The sequence below is a fragment of the Bombus bifarius genome, unplaced genomic scaffold (genome assembly GCF_011952205.1).
Source record: "Bombus bifarius isolate JDL3187 unplaced genomic scaffold, Bbif_JDL3187 scf7180000007987, whole genome shotgun sequence".
Taxonomy (NCBI): domain Eukaryota; kingdom Metazoa; phylum Arthropoda; class Insecta; order Hymenoptera; family Apidae; genus Bombus; species Bombus bifarius.
In genome coordinates this window covers 267,580-281,387 of record NW_022884369.1, presented here as the reverse complement: position 1 = coordinate 281,387, position 13,808 = coordinate 267,580, and positions in this window count along the sequence as shown.

Below are 13,808 nucleotides of genomic sequence, written 5' to 3'. Positions count from 1 at the left end.
TGTTCGGAATGTCTTCTTCTCGATATTTCCGCTAAAATATCCCGCCTTCACTTTCGAATACCAAGAAACAGCTATCGAAAGATTATGATTCATATATCGCCTGGAACATATATTCTACGTTCTATGATTGCTTTGCTGGAATTAGGGATATACGCACGATAAACTCGCGCCCCAACGAGAGACAATGAAGACACTTATTATCGTTGGTGTATTAGGCGAAAAGGGGGAAAATTATTCGATTACGGGGGTGTATCCCGAGGAAAAGGGAGGATAATTGCATTAAGCAAGAGTTTATCATCCGAAATTAGAAGACCAAACGAGAAAAGTTCTTCGATTACCAGCTACATAAGAAGGGAATCCTTTTTTTCTAAGATACTTCATATTCCTTTTCGCCTTCTGTTTTCTTTTTCTTCCATAATCGAAAAAACGTGACTTCCCTTTCACAAATTGAAAATCAAAAACAACATAATTATTAACACGTTCGTTGCAAATTCGATTCAATAATTTTTATTCGTAATATCTGTTTCCACCTATATTGGAAAACTTTACTTGCGTATTTCATGTGAATTTTTAAGAACTTCTTTCAGAATTTTCTGATTTTTAATTCGCGTTTCAAGATGTATAAATTAAAAGTACACGTCAATTCAGATGAACGCAATGAGCGTGTTAAGTATCAGAAATCGCAGAGGAACTCATCCCGCGTCGCGTAGCAAAAAGCAACGGCCAGATAAGCCCGACAACTTAGCCGCTAAGCCGTTCTTCCTCAGGATTATCGGTTCAACCGCGACTCCTATTCGTCATATATACGAATCCGTCGGTGCTACCCTCGTTCTATTTCCTGCGGACAATACCCGCCAACCCCCGGATTCGTTTCGTCTTCGTCCATCTCGTTCGGTTGCTTTTTCCCTTTCTTCCTTTTTCTCGACGCGCGTGTGCTCTCGTTGTCTGGCATCCCCGAAGTCTGCAGTGACAGACAGCTTCGAGGGGATGACGTTCGTCGACCGGATGAATCCCAGGAACGTACAGCTACTCGGCCGATCCCAACGTGGAAAAATCCGATCCCCGTGTAAAACGATTTCTCCGATTGAAACGTTCGTTACCAGGGCAAAACTGGTAGGATCTCTAATCCCTGGGACACGTTTGATTTCTGAGAGTAGAGAACGAAACGAGTGTGGAACGAGGAATTAACTTCTGCCGTTTGAAACGGATATCGTGTTGATTTTGCTTCAACTGAAAAAGGTTCGTTTTTACTTTGGGTATTTTTGGTACGTGTCTGTGTTCGATTTGCATCTATGTTGAGTACTTTTTTTTTATGGAAGTTAATAGCATACTAGAAAATATATTGGTAATGTTTCGTTAATGAGTCGTTGACGAATCGTTGATGAATTTACTGTAACCTATTTTTTACGGCACTGTCTGACGGGAAACGAGGGTTCTCGTCCTCGCCACCCTAATTTTGCGGATACGAAACCGTGGAGGGACATCAGGTTGTGACACCAGAGGGACGAGACGAGAGACACCGTGACATTCGCCGTAGAATCTTGATTAAATAAACATGAAGAAAGCCGTTCATCACGCGTCTGAAGGGACGACGTAGCGACCCACTGACACGAAAGAATCACTACGAACTTTGTTTTCGAGGGGAAGCTGAGTCTAGGGGTGTGGGCGTCATTAGGTGCGGATCTTGATGAGAAGTGAGTGACGATTAGGATGCAATTTTATAAATGAACTACAATTTCATGCGTAATCACGAGTGGATGCTTTATAAAATATACGAAATTTCTTTGTAATTTCCTTTTTTAATATTCGTCGATCGCTATGCAACAACAATCCGTTGTTATATTAAACACAATACAAGAAAAGACAGTAGTCTTTTCTCGAATTGTACTTGTTAGTGAAGAGAATAACTTTTAACGATTCGTTAGTAGTTAAAATTGATCTTATTCATCAGTCTTTCTAATGATAAAAACAAATTTCTAAGTTTGAAAACATTGAAAATATCAATTAGTTGCAATTTATTCTTCCGTTCCTTTAATTCTGGCTTAATTATTCAAAGTTGTATAGTTTCTCCCCATCGTCAGCTACCGTTCGCTCTGAATCGGTGTTCTGCATTTTAATTCCAATCGAAGTAATCGCCAATGCACCATAGTCGCGGTATTAACAAGTAATTTATTCTCCGAAACTTTTGGAATCTAATCGCGCCAGGTACTCCGCTCGCGTAATTTTCGATGCTCATATCGGATCGAGGAATTAACGAAGTTGGAGACCCGGGTTTCCGCTCGACAGGTTCTGCCCATCGTCGTTTAGCCTGGTTCGTCGGAAATTAATTCGGACATCCATATATCGATTGGAAGTTGAAGAGACGAAAGTGACGATCTCTGAAAGCTCGCCTCATTGATTCCGCGACAGGGTTGTAGCGTATCTGGTCTCGCGAGAGGAGAGAAAAACACTCTACGCAACGTACCGTCTTATCAGGATGATTTACAGAAGGATACAGTGCATATCGCGCGGAAGAAATGCATCACAGAGCGTGCAAGTACGTTCGTCTAGATTTATGGGGATCGTCGAGGAGCATTTCTAACCGGGGTTTCCTTAAAACCCGCCAGGAATTCGCAGTCTTATTCTTGCTTCCGTGCTCTCTCAGAAAGTACCGTCTCACCCACTCGTGGCTAGGAATCAATTTACAGTGTAGCGAAACACGCGAGTGTACGCCTGGCCTTCCTTGGGATCGCCCAGTTTAGAGCATTTCGCGATCTGAATAACTGTGATGAAGGAGACTAGAATTTCCACTGCACTTTTCATGGTTCCTTGTGCTTTCCCTGATTTATTTTTTATAGAGTAATTGTGTATCTATATTTTAGGATTTTCTTAGGTATTAGAATCAATTTTGTTATAAGAATTCTGAGTAGGGTGATTTTCCTTCGAATTTCATAAGGTGTCTATTGATATATTTTGGAAAGAGATAATTTATTAAATATACTAAATATTATACGTATGTATATTAAGTATATTGTATATACTTGTATATACTTGTATATACTTGTATATTGTATTTTGTGTCAAGGGACAGAGATCAGACAAACGATTAGTGAGTATTAAAAAAGCTAACATTTGAAACTAGTTCTAAATTCCTCAGAAAAGTAGTGTACACATATTATGTCCATTATGCTTGTTTTTCACTTAAGATTATGTTTGAATTGAACAGAAACTACATCTTTACATATGTATGTACAAGTATTCCTTTAAGCAATAAACTGTATTGTAATCACTTCGATCGATGTAGCATTTATTTCCTTTTAACGTTTCAATTCCTTGAATTATCAAATAGCCCTATGTGAAACTACAACTCTCACCCTCTTCGAAAGAATCTCTTCAACTTTATCGATTTCCAATTTTACTCGGAGCTTCATCTTCCCCACGAATCCATTCATTCTCAGAGCGGCTTCACGCGAATTTCGAACAATACAACGACCACTAATAACACTTTAACGCGTGTTCTATTAACGGGCGTCGCCCGCGCCCTCGAATGGGGATGTAGCAGAAGAAAAGGAGAAAAAGACGATGAAACACAAGGTGAACGAAGAGAACGAGGAGGAGGTGTACGGCGTGTCGTCGAGGGAGGCGAACGGGGTTAGGTAGAAAACCGACATAAATCACAATTATAATCAACGTGCACGAAAGTTACACCAGGTTCGTCCCCTTTGGCCCCGCTACTCGCGACTGCCGGCGTCGCATGAAAATTTATCGTTTAACTTCGGTTTCCTTCAAGGTCGTTGTCTCTCGCTGCTTTGCATACGTTGCTTCTTTCATGGTTTTTCACGAGTTTCCCAGAGCGAGAAGGGAGAGAATCGCGGGTCTCGTTTGCGTCACGCTGCTGCGCCTTTCTGTGCCGGAAGCTCGTCGAGACGAACAACGGGAATAGAAAGGAGATTATTCCTCGAACTCTCCGACCGTTTCCTTTCGCGTTAACTATGAAACCTCAGAACTCGGGAACCAAGAGGATAAAGCCAACGAGAATAGCGAATGGAACATTATTTATTCATTTGGTAAGATGAGAAAATATACCGGGTTATTTGAATAGTATGTAGGGTTTTTGAAAATTTATTTGCGTTCTGGTGTGCGTTTGGTGAAATTAAGGGAAGGTTAATTAACGTGAATTTGAACAAATAGTGCTTGGATTGTTGAACACGATGATTGTAGGAAGAAATTCGGAATTCTTTATTAAGGGAGATATTTTTCAAGAAGGCGACGATATTAGGTATCTTGTGACACGATGAAAAGTAGGAAAAGAATATTGAAGCTTAGTTGAAATATTAAATTCCAAACAAATCCCAGTCGTCGAATATATTTTGTCTCTAGATATCTTTTCTAATTTCACGAAATGGAATACATAGAAATATACGAATGCTACTCGAGGAGAAACCTTTTTCAAAAATTGCCCAATATAGTTTAGGCTCAGTGAAAAGAATAGTATGAATTTTTTTCTAATTTTACTACGAATTTCTCTATTAATTCTCCAACATCTTCGTCATACAAGAGCCCGCTATGCAGTAACAACTTACGGCAAAAGACAGGTTGATAATAATTCAATCAGCCAAATCGTGGAAGGGAGAGATTCACGGCCATTGTGACGGACTGGCTGACAGAGTGGGAGAGATCCATTATCAGTTCCGGATCCATGGCGGTAACAATGTCGATGGAAAAAGTTATTAATAGTTACGAGCTGACGGGCCGTATCGGCCTTTTACGGTTGAACAAAAGTTTCTCTCCGGAGAGGAGGAAGCTCGCTCAAGTCGTTAAGAAAGAATTTCCGGCCGATGCTATTCGGGATCCTCGTATGCCTCGCGAAAATATCACCATGATGACAACAACGTCGGCCAAAGAAAAGAGGGAGTATTATTCTATATGGAAGATGGCAAAATGACGAATGAATCACACGAAGTGATATCTCGTGAATCACTAGAAGAGATATTTCAGCCAAGGTCTGGAGGATCGAGCAAGATTTCTTCCATCGAATAATCGAGCGAACGCGAACGCGAGGGTCTACGTCGTGGCGCGACAAAGTATTTCTTGCCACTGAACGGTATCGAATTGCGCGTCGAATCGAATCAATCGGGGGCGTCGCAATACAAAGCGCAGGCACGAAGAGCCTGACCACGCCGAGAGGCACGTACAAAGTGGCCGGGGATAACTGGAAATCTAGTTTCTTCGTTACGTAGACCCTCGGAGGGTGTAAGGGAAAAAGGAAGAAGAAGGAAGAGGATCTTTCGGTACTCTTGGGATGTAGTGATTCATCTAACGTCACATCGATCGGGGAATACTTTGGACGTGGAAATGTGCAAATTGCAAGGATGACGCGAGAAGGGTGAATCGGTAAGAGTTGGGAGAACACGAGGCAAGCGAGGAACAACGGTAATTCGGCGAAGGAGACGATGAGCAAGAGGCAATTAGAGCGATGACAAATCACAAATTAATCGACGGCAATTAGTCGAGGGCTACGGGCGTACAATCGTCGTCGGTAAATTTAATTTCAGGCCAGACTACTTGTTACGCTGCTTAACGATGTAACAAGTTCCACGGAATTAATCCGCCGGTTGCGCTCGGCCGCGAGCCGAGCGTCGCCGCCGCGCCGCCAGTTACCGCGTTCGCCAGTTTGACGATTTCTCATAGCCAAGCCTGTGAATGTACCTCGGGTAATTCTCGCGGAATCAATTACCGCGGTCTCGTCCCGTAACGGATGACCAACCACCCTCGAACCGCGCTGCAAGACGAATGATAATCGTTTTTCACCAGATGCCTCGGAACTTTGCATCGTTTCCTCCCTTTCTCCCTGTCTTTCCTTCTCCGTCTCGTTTTCGCTGATATTCCATGCACCCCCAGAAGAGTAGTAAATGGTGGTATGCACCGTGTTCCGCCGCGACGTAATTTCTCGTCACGTCGATGCCAGGAAGAGGAGATGAATTATTCCGCGAGTAATGGCGAACAATTGAAATACCCTTAGTTGCGTCTCCGGAGGCGGTCTAGGTTCTCGGGAGGGAGCCCCTGAAAAATTAACGTTATTCCACCCCGCGTCCGATGGTACAAGGGGGAAGAAATCGGCGATGGGAAGGACAGAGATGACGGATCCGTGGATGAAGGAATACACGCTGTGCGCTTAATGTTGTGATGATTTGAAATCGATAACGAGAGAGCCGGCCAGCCATGCACAGAAGTCACGCTGAAGTGAATCTCTCCCTCTCGCGTAGGCGATGGGCAAAGAGCAAAAGTCGAATCGCATTATCGTCGAGCGGAAGCATCGTGTGCCGGCTCTTCAAAGAGTCAACTTGCCCTCGACCGAGCTGTGCACGGGTGGATAGAAGGGAAGAAAGGGATAGAAAGGACAGGGATCGAAGTACGACCAAGTAGAATCAAACAACAGGCGGCAGGGGGTGAGGTGAGGTGAAACGCGAAGAGAAGAAGAAGGAGAGGAGGGTGTAGGAAGAAGAGCGTAGGAAGAGAAGAACGCATAGATACGAATCAATAGGTAGTAGGTACGTAGCCGAGACTCCGTTTTACTGGATCTTCCTGTCGGTAATCAAAGATTTATATCTGCAAGGAGAGAGCGTTGCACGGGATGCTGCGCGCGGCGCACGGAGGTTGAAGGAGGCGCACGATCGACGATAGGGGAGGCTGATGTTCGCTACCGAGTTCCGTTCCAAGTGGAGTGACGGGTAAGCGCGCGCGGACTACGATCCACAGATATCGTGGTCGTCTATGCAAACCGAATAGTAGGATGAATTAATGCCACGGCTACGATACGATATGCTGCTTTTATGTTAATAGCCCGGTGCGTCCACGCTCCGCGACGTACCATTCGCGAGGGAACACTGATGGATGTTTCGCGGTTGCGGCCCAAGATAAGTCGTCCTGCCATTGGCGTAACGATTTCGATGGTACCGCGATAACGAGAGTTAGCCGGTCGCGACTAACCGCGCGAGCGTTCACCGCAGAGATAGAAAAGGAGAGAAGAACTGCCAGAGAGAAACGTGGCACGAGGTCGTAAATAGAAATCCGTTCGCGTTTATTTTGCACGGCGGAAATATATATCGCTGTCCGGCGATAGGCAGCAATTTCGAATAATTTGGACAGCTCTTATCTTACCGATAACTTATGGATCGAAGTCTACACATCACTCCGAAACCTGTAGTCTAGGCCGTTCTCTGAGTACGTTCGATCGTTCGAGAAAGCACTACAGTTGTTGCTTCGAACTTCGTCTAAGATGTTCGATTTTAACAAGACGCGTGTGCGATGTTCTTGGCATTGTAACCGTTGCTGCTTTTCGAATTCACACTTATCGCGACGAACGTAGCGACGAACTCGTCCCCAAGCATGCATTAGCATACTTAATGGGCCTTTGTTTGGTCAAGTTGAACTACGAATGTCGCGAGCGACACGGTTCGTTAACTTGACCGAATCAAATTACATGAATTTACTGTCCCAACGCCTCCGTGGTATTTCATCGTGGATCTATAGGCACGTGCACACATGGTACCCATCTCTCTCGAGCCGTGTGCCGGTGGTTCCCTGGTCCAGCTGAATCAATTCCGGCAGGACCTTTGCTCTCTTCCTCGCGCGTTCGTTCGTTAAAGCTCAACGATGCATTTAGCCGGAATGATAATTCGAGGCAAACTTGGAAACTTCCATTTACAATTTAGAAACGCTCTTGCCTCGGTAATATAGCGTGACAATATTTAATTTGCATTACTTCGTGCCTCGTCACCTTTCGCCGGGATGGGGGGAGCCATTATTAAATCACGTTGCCGTGCTAATAGTCGAATCTCTCGAATAGGTTCCCCTAACGAACTCGCTAACGACAAGCGTTTCGGTCGCTTCGTGCAAACTTCGAATGCCTAGTTTGAGGATTGCGTCAATTTTGCCTACCAAATAGGTATGGGAAGTTGGAATAGGAAAATACGAAAAGTTTTTCCATAAATCTAGTAACGATCGATCGATTAAATGATAGACAATATTGTTTTGTTACGTCTCTAGCACGTTTTATTTTGTTAACCCCAGAACCACTACTGGCTGAAGTATTAAAAGAAAAGAAAAAAGAAAGGAGGTGAACTTAGAATTATAACTAACGGTGGTTGCAAATGCTTTTATTTCTAGAACTAAAATTGTTTCACCGGAACGTGTCAAGCGTTGTAAAGAGTCAGGCGTCCAGAGAAGATAATGGGTAAAGATGATCAAATTCGTGAGATTCTGGAGAACGCGTATCTTCAGGAATCATAGATGAAGGATAGCTGGTTGAAGAACGAAATACACATGGTGATTCGGTTGTTTAGAGGATAGGATGTAAAAGTATCTCGAGATTACAGTCAGAAGAGGAGTATGTTATAGTTTTACGCTTGCTTAATACGTTCTTTGTGATTGTAATTTCCTCCGCCGATGCATTCAACAAGTAAAGTACCCGGTACGAGCCGACCAAAGTAACCTACGGAACAAGAAAAAATGGCGGTTTAATGAACATATCGACAAGGATCCTAGGAAGATTCCGTAGATAAAAGCATCGGGTTGTATCGCGATAAGGGGTTCGGACATCGATGGTATAACGCGGTAATTTGCTGCATAATTCCTATGCTTCCGGCTAGGATTAAATCACCAATTAGTACTAATGTTACACAGAGGCTAGTGTAGGCAAAGCGGCCGGAGCCAACAGAAGCGCTGCCGGCCGAGTGACCGATGAGTCATTGTCATTAGGCGAACTACGGCTGGAAACTGTTCGCGTCGGCAAGGGTTGACGTTAACGGATCGTCGTGCGTGTAAACGAGAGTTGCTCTGGGAGTCCGCGGTGTACGATTCGTCATTGTAATAATTTCGCCTGTTCCTCATCGTAGATCGTTGGTTGGAAAAGGTTCCGGAGGATACTCGATGAATCTCGGGAATTCAGTCAGAGCTCCACTCGATGGAGGAGAAGTTTAACGGTCTCGGCTTTGAAACCTCGTTGTCCCTAGCTCCCTAGCCCTCTGCTCGTTTTATAGCTTCATTACGAGCAAGGGTTCTCGTTTAATAATTCATCACGGCCGCAACCGTGCCGCTGCCGCTCTCGATGCCTGTTCTTTGAAGAATAACGGGCCGCGTCCCGTGCTTCATGAAATACCTGCGATTATCTTTCGAGTTCTTTCGAGTCATTCTCCGAAGGAAAGTTTACTCCATATGCCTCTTAAAACGTTTGTTTCTTTCAAACACAATGGATCTTGAAATAAAGTTTTGTATCTTCTTAGTTAGGATTTTTTAGCTTCTTATTTAAGGTGGATTTTGGTGAGAGTACAGTGAATAAGTTTAAGAGAGGTTGCTCGAAGATCGTGTCGCTTGATTTCATATTTCTGTAGAATTTCGCAGGCAAAAGACACAATAGAATGTCTCATCCCCAACGGTGAACGTATTCCAACTACCACGAGGTCGTACTTTTTAATCTCCCGTTTGAATGGAACGGGATCGCAGCGGCGGCAAAGGTAGGATTAAGAAGCGAGCTAGTCCGCTTATGTGTACGGCAAGCGGTATTCAATGGTACACTGATTTTAATTTAACACCGATGTCTTCGAACCATACACGCGGGACGTTAAATCAGGGGAAACGCTGGCCCCAGTCTAGAGACCCTCGGCTGCTTTGTTCTCCCTTATAAATAATTGTTACACAGCATTGTTAGCCCCGCCATGGTAAGACGAATTTCGCGATTGTTATGGCCCGTGTTATTATGACGTCGTACACGGTAACCATAAACGAACGTGATGCAATAAACTACGAACTTCTTGGACGAGAGGAACGAAGAGGAGGCGAGCGTGTCCCAAGAGTAGTGTGTTTTATCCGAAAACATACATTCGTACGAGGACGGAACACGTTGCGGAGAAACGAGGAGCGTCCCCGAGGTAATTACAAGTTACTTTCCACGAGAGAACGCCTCGTTTTCGATTCGAGCATGTTGTTTCCTCGATCCTTTTAACCTTCCGAAGTTATGCCAGGCTTGTGAAGTAAAAGAAGAAATATGGCCGGACTATTTATCGAATCATTACTGTCCATAGAAATCCAATGACGCGAGGAACTTGAGAAAGGGAGGGGCCCGTGTGCGAGTTGGAAACACGTGGCATGCACGAAGGAAGTCGTGTTTCTTCGGTCGTCGGTCTGTGGATGCCAACGAAATAATTATTGGCTTGCGTGGCTCGATAAATATTCTTGGTTTCGAGTTGGAAACCGTCGACGCGGTGAGAACGTGCTTCGTTATGCAACAGCTACCGCGTAAAATATTTGGGACGACTACGAAGTGATTTTAGTCAAATTTAGATAAAAATCTCATGGCTTTACGGTTCGTTTGAATTTTATAGATGCGAGAAAAAGATTGGGAAGAGTATACTTGCGATACATAGCGCATAATGTTTTTTTACACGTTGCAATAAAAGTTTCTTTCGCATGGACGATCTGAGTATCGGCGCGTTTCTCCTGCGATGAGAACGAAATACGATTCTTGAGAGCACGAACACCGAACCGGAACTCACGCAAGACGAAAGAAAGAGCAACGATGTCGGTGCGTTCCGGTATGTTTCGCGGTATAAGTACAAATCCAATTTCTACGACTCGTCGACGTGCTCGATGGCTCGTGAGATGAAGATACGCGGAGACGTCGAAGCTTGAGTACCCACGCATGCCTACAAGGTGTTCCGCAAGAATCGTTTAACGGGAATCGTGTTGCTTTCGAGAGGAGTTTCGCGGAATTTTATTTTCCTTGTCAGTGCCCGTATTCAAGGAAGGTGGTGTCTCTCGACTTACCAAATAATACAGTCCAATGAAGAATTCTTCTTTCTTGGTTACTATTGAACGTTAATCATTGACAATTTCAGATAGAAAATATCTCTAGTTATTTTTGCAATGTACTAGATAATTGAAGATTAAACGAGACCTTACTTTACAAAGTTTTCTATGTAAAAAAGATCGACTCTACGGAATTAATTTTTCATTGATCGAAAACGAAATAGTTACGATAAAGGAACGATTCAATTTGGAACGAAGCAGCGCAACTCGAAAGAAATTTATGGCGACTTGGAATGTCTACTTGTAGGTTAAAGTACTGAAGAAAGCGATGCCTGAGAAAAAGCAGTCTTCAATATATGTAACATGTTTATAAAATTTAGATCACCCAGTAGACATGGAAGAACGGACTTACATTACAAAAATGCGGAGCACTACCAAAGTCGCAAGCGATTTCTCTCGATTCCACAGGAATATCCTTTGCACGACAAAGGAAGGAGTTGTCCGTGGGCGACCTTTTTCATCGAGGTCCGTGGTCGTCATCCAGGATTTTGGTCTAGCAGAGGGCTCGTTTATTGCTCGCGGGCCGTGCATAAAGTATCAATTCTGATCTTCGTACGACGTGTTTACGGCATCCTCGGGTTAACTTTATGCTTTTCTTACGAACTTTACGAGGCGTCTTAGACGCGCGCGACTGCACCAGGACGAGCGCTCCATATCGTTGCACGAAAGACGAAAAGCACGAAAAAAGAGAGGCCGGACGCGGTTTCGTCTCTCGTTCTCTCGTTGCATCCTGTCTCCTATGAATTCTTCGTGATACGTATACAGTCATTCACGAAAGTCTTTGTATACCTTGTAACAAAACTATTGTGTCATTAAAATGAAATTTAATTAAGTTTTATCGTAAAGCCGGTATAATGAATGCTACGTATTAATGTCAAATTCAGTTAAGAGATATTTTAAAGTAACGTATTTTACTATGTAATAGTTATCGTTACTTTATATTCTAACAAATAAGTTAATGATATTAGGCGAGGGTATAACTTGTTTGAATAAGAATAGTCGTTTTATAGGTACAAAGCCTTTCGTGAATGACTGCATAATACGTGTGTGATCGCGCGCGCGCGAAATCCTGACGTGATTCAGATTACGCGGTGCTGTTATGGGTCGTTTATCGCGAGACAATGGATTCGCTGGATCGAATGGAATCTGACTACGCGGAAGATAGATAGTATTGTCGCGCGCGATGCCAGAGACTTTCTACGGTTCCGCGTTTATCGCGGAATTTATTCCGGCCAGCTATTGAATTTCGCGGCCCCGGCTGCAAGTTTCAGGGTTGAGCCGCGTGTAACACCGAAAACACGCGGGGAAACACACAATGCCGGGAACCCACGTGTCACCACGGCTTTTTTTGTCACCCGTAGAATCGATCGGACTTTTTAACCGGTTGTTCTTGCACGTACTCATTCTGTCGCGGAGCTTTTCACGGATAAATCCCTCTAGCATTTCCAGAAAAACTGGACACCGTCGATAATTTGTATCGATCCGCATTTTACATTCGTCGAACGACAGAATCTTTTGCTCGAACATTTAAGAAGTGTCGAATTTATGCAACAAAAGGAAATTTCTAAACAAAAATCTCTATTGTAATTACGAATAAATTGCTATAACTAAAGTAGTCTATGCATTTATCGAAAGTAAGTACAGCAATATATACGATGTACACAAATACGCAAAACTATAAATAATAAAATATCTAAACTATAGTATTTATTATCATACTTAGCGGACGAAAGAAATTTTCGATGAAAGAAAATTTTCTTCACATTATTCACTACATTTTCGTGCTAGCTCGTCGATGTTTACATAGCTTCGACAAAATCAAATCCCTGACACCTGTCTGCGTTTGTCTACCGCTCCGTGTCATCCACGGAGCTCGTCATCCTTCGGGGGGTGATTAAGACCATAATGCACCGTTTTGAAGCTTCCGTTTGACGCGGAACGTGTACGTATATCTCCCAAGGGAGCGGGGAAGACGACGAAGGGAAACAGGGATGAGGAGTAGACAGGGAGATTCGAGAGGAGAGTAGCGTGTATGTACATTCACCCTATATCGAGTATAATTGAGTTAGTCGCGTGACACGTCGTTGGTGCTATTCCAGCCGCTTCCGTTGGCTGTTTCGAGGTGGTATCTATACAGAGAGACGGTGCAATTCAGCGAGAGCGTGGGAGAGAGGCGGATGGAGGTGGTTTGGCGTTTACGGCGATGCTGGAAGTTGGTTGGTGGCGGAACTCGTTGCGCCGAGGTCGAACGCGTCGATAAAACGCAAACATTTAATTAAAAGATAATCAACCGGATTGCCCGGTTGCCGCTAATGTTGCAGAACGGGAGATAGGATGAAACAATCGGTTCTTTATGCATATGAGTCGCTGGTTGGTTGGTTTTGGCCCGGTGGACGGCTACGCAGACCGCCTATGTGATTTAATTTTACACGAATATAAATTCGTATCGCGCCGCCTGATACGCCACCTCTGTCCACCCCGTAGTATCCTGCGTCGTTTCATCCCCTTTCGGACCATCGGGATTCGACAGGCGGCTCGTTTCATTGCGGGGAAGAGAGCGAAGGCAGTCGTGACGCGGCGCGTTGCTGCGCTGATGGTGGCACCAGCAGGGGATGGGGATTGGCTGCACTGCTGGTGGATATCGGTTCGATTTCGTGGTCCTTCGGTCGTATTGCGTGACGCGGATATTTCGGATGTACAAGTTTTTCGGCGCGTTGCCGAAAACAAAACCGTGACAGGAAAGAAACGGTGGAAACGGTGCAACTTGTTTTTGGCAGAAAGAAAGTGCATCGACGAAATAAAAAGAGAGGAAAGAAAGCGGAAGTAAGAAAGGAAGAAGATGAAGGGAGATGGAGAAAGAAAGTTGAAAAGGATGGAAAAAGGTGAAACCATTCTGGGATATTAAGCTCGCGGTCACGTACGCCATTACCGAAGCTAATGCAAAGCTGCCAGTCGTTTTATGC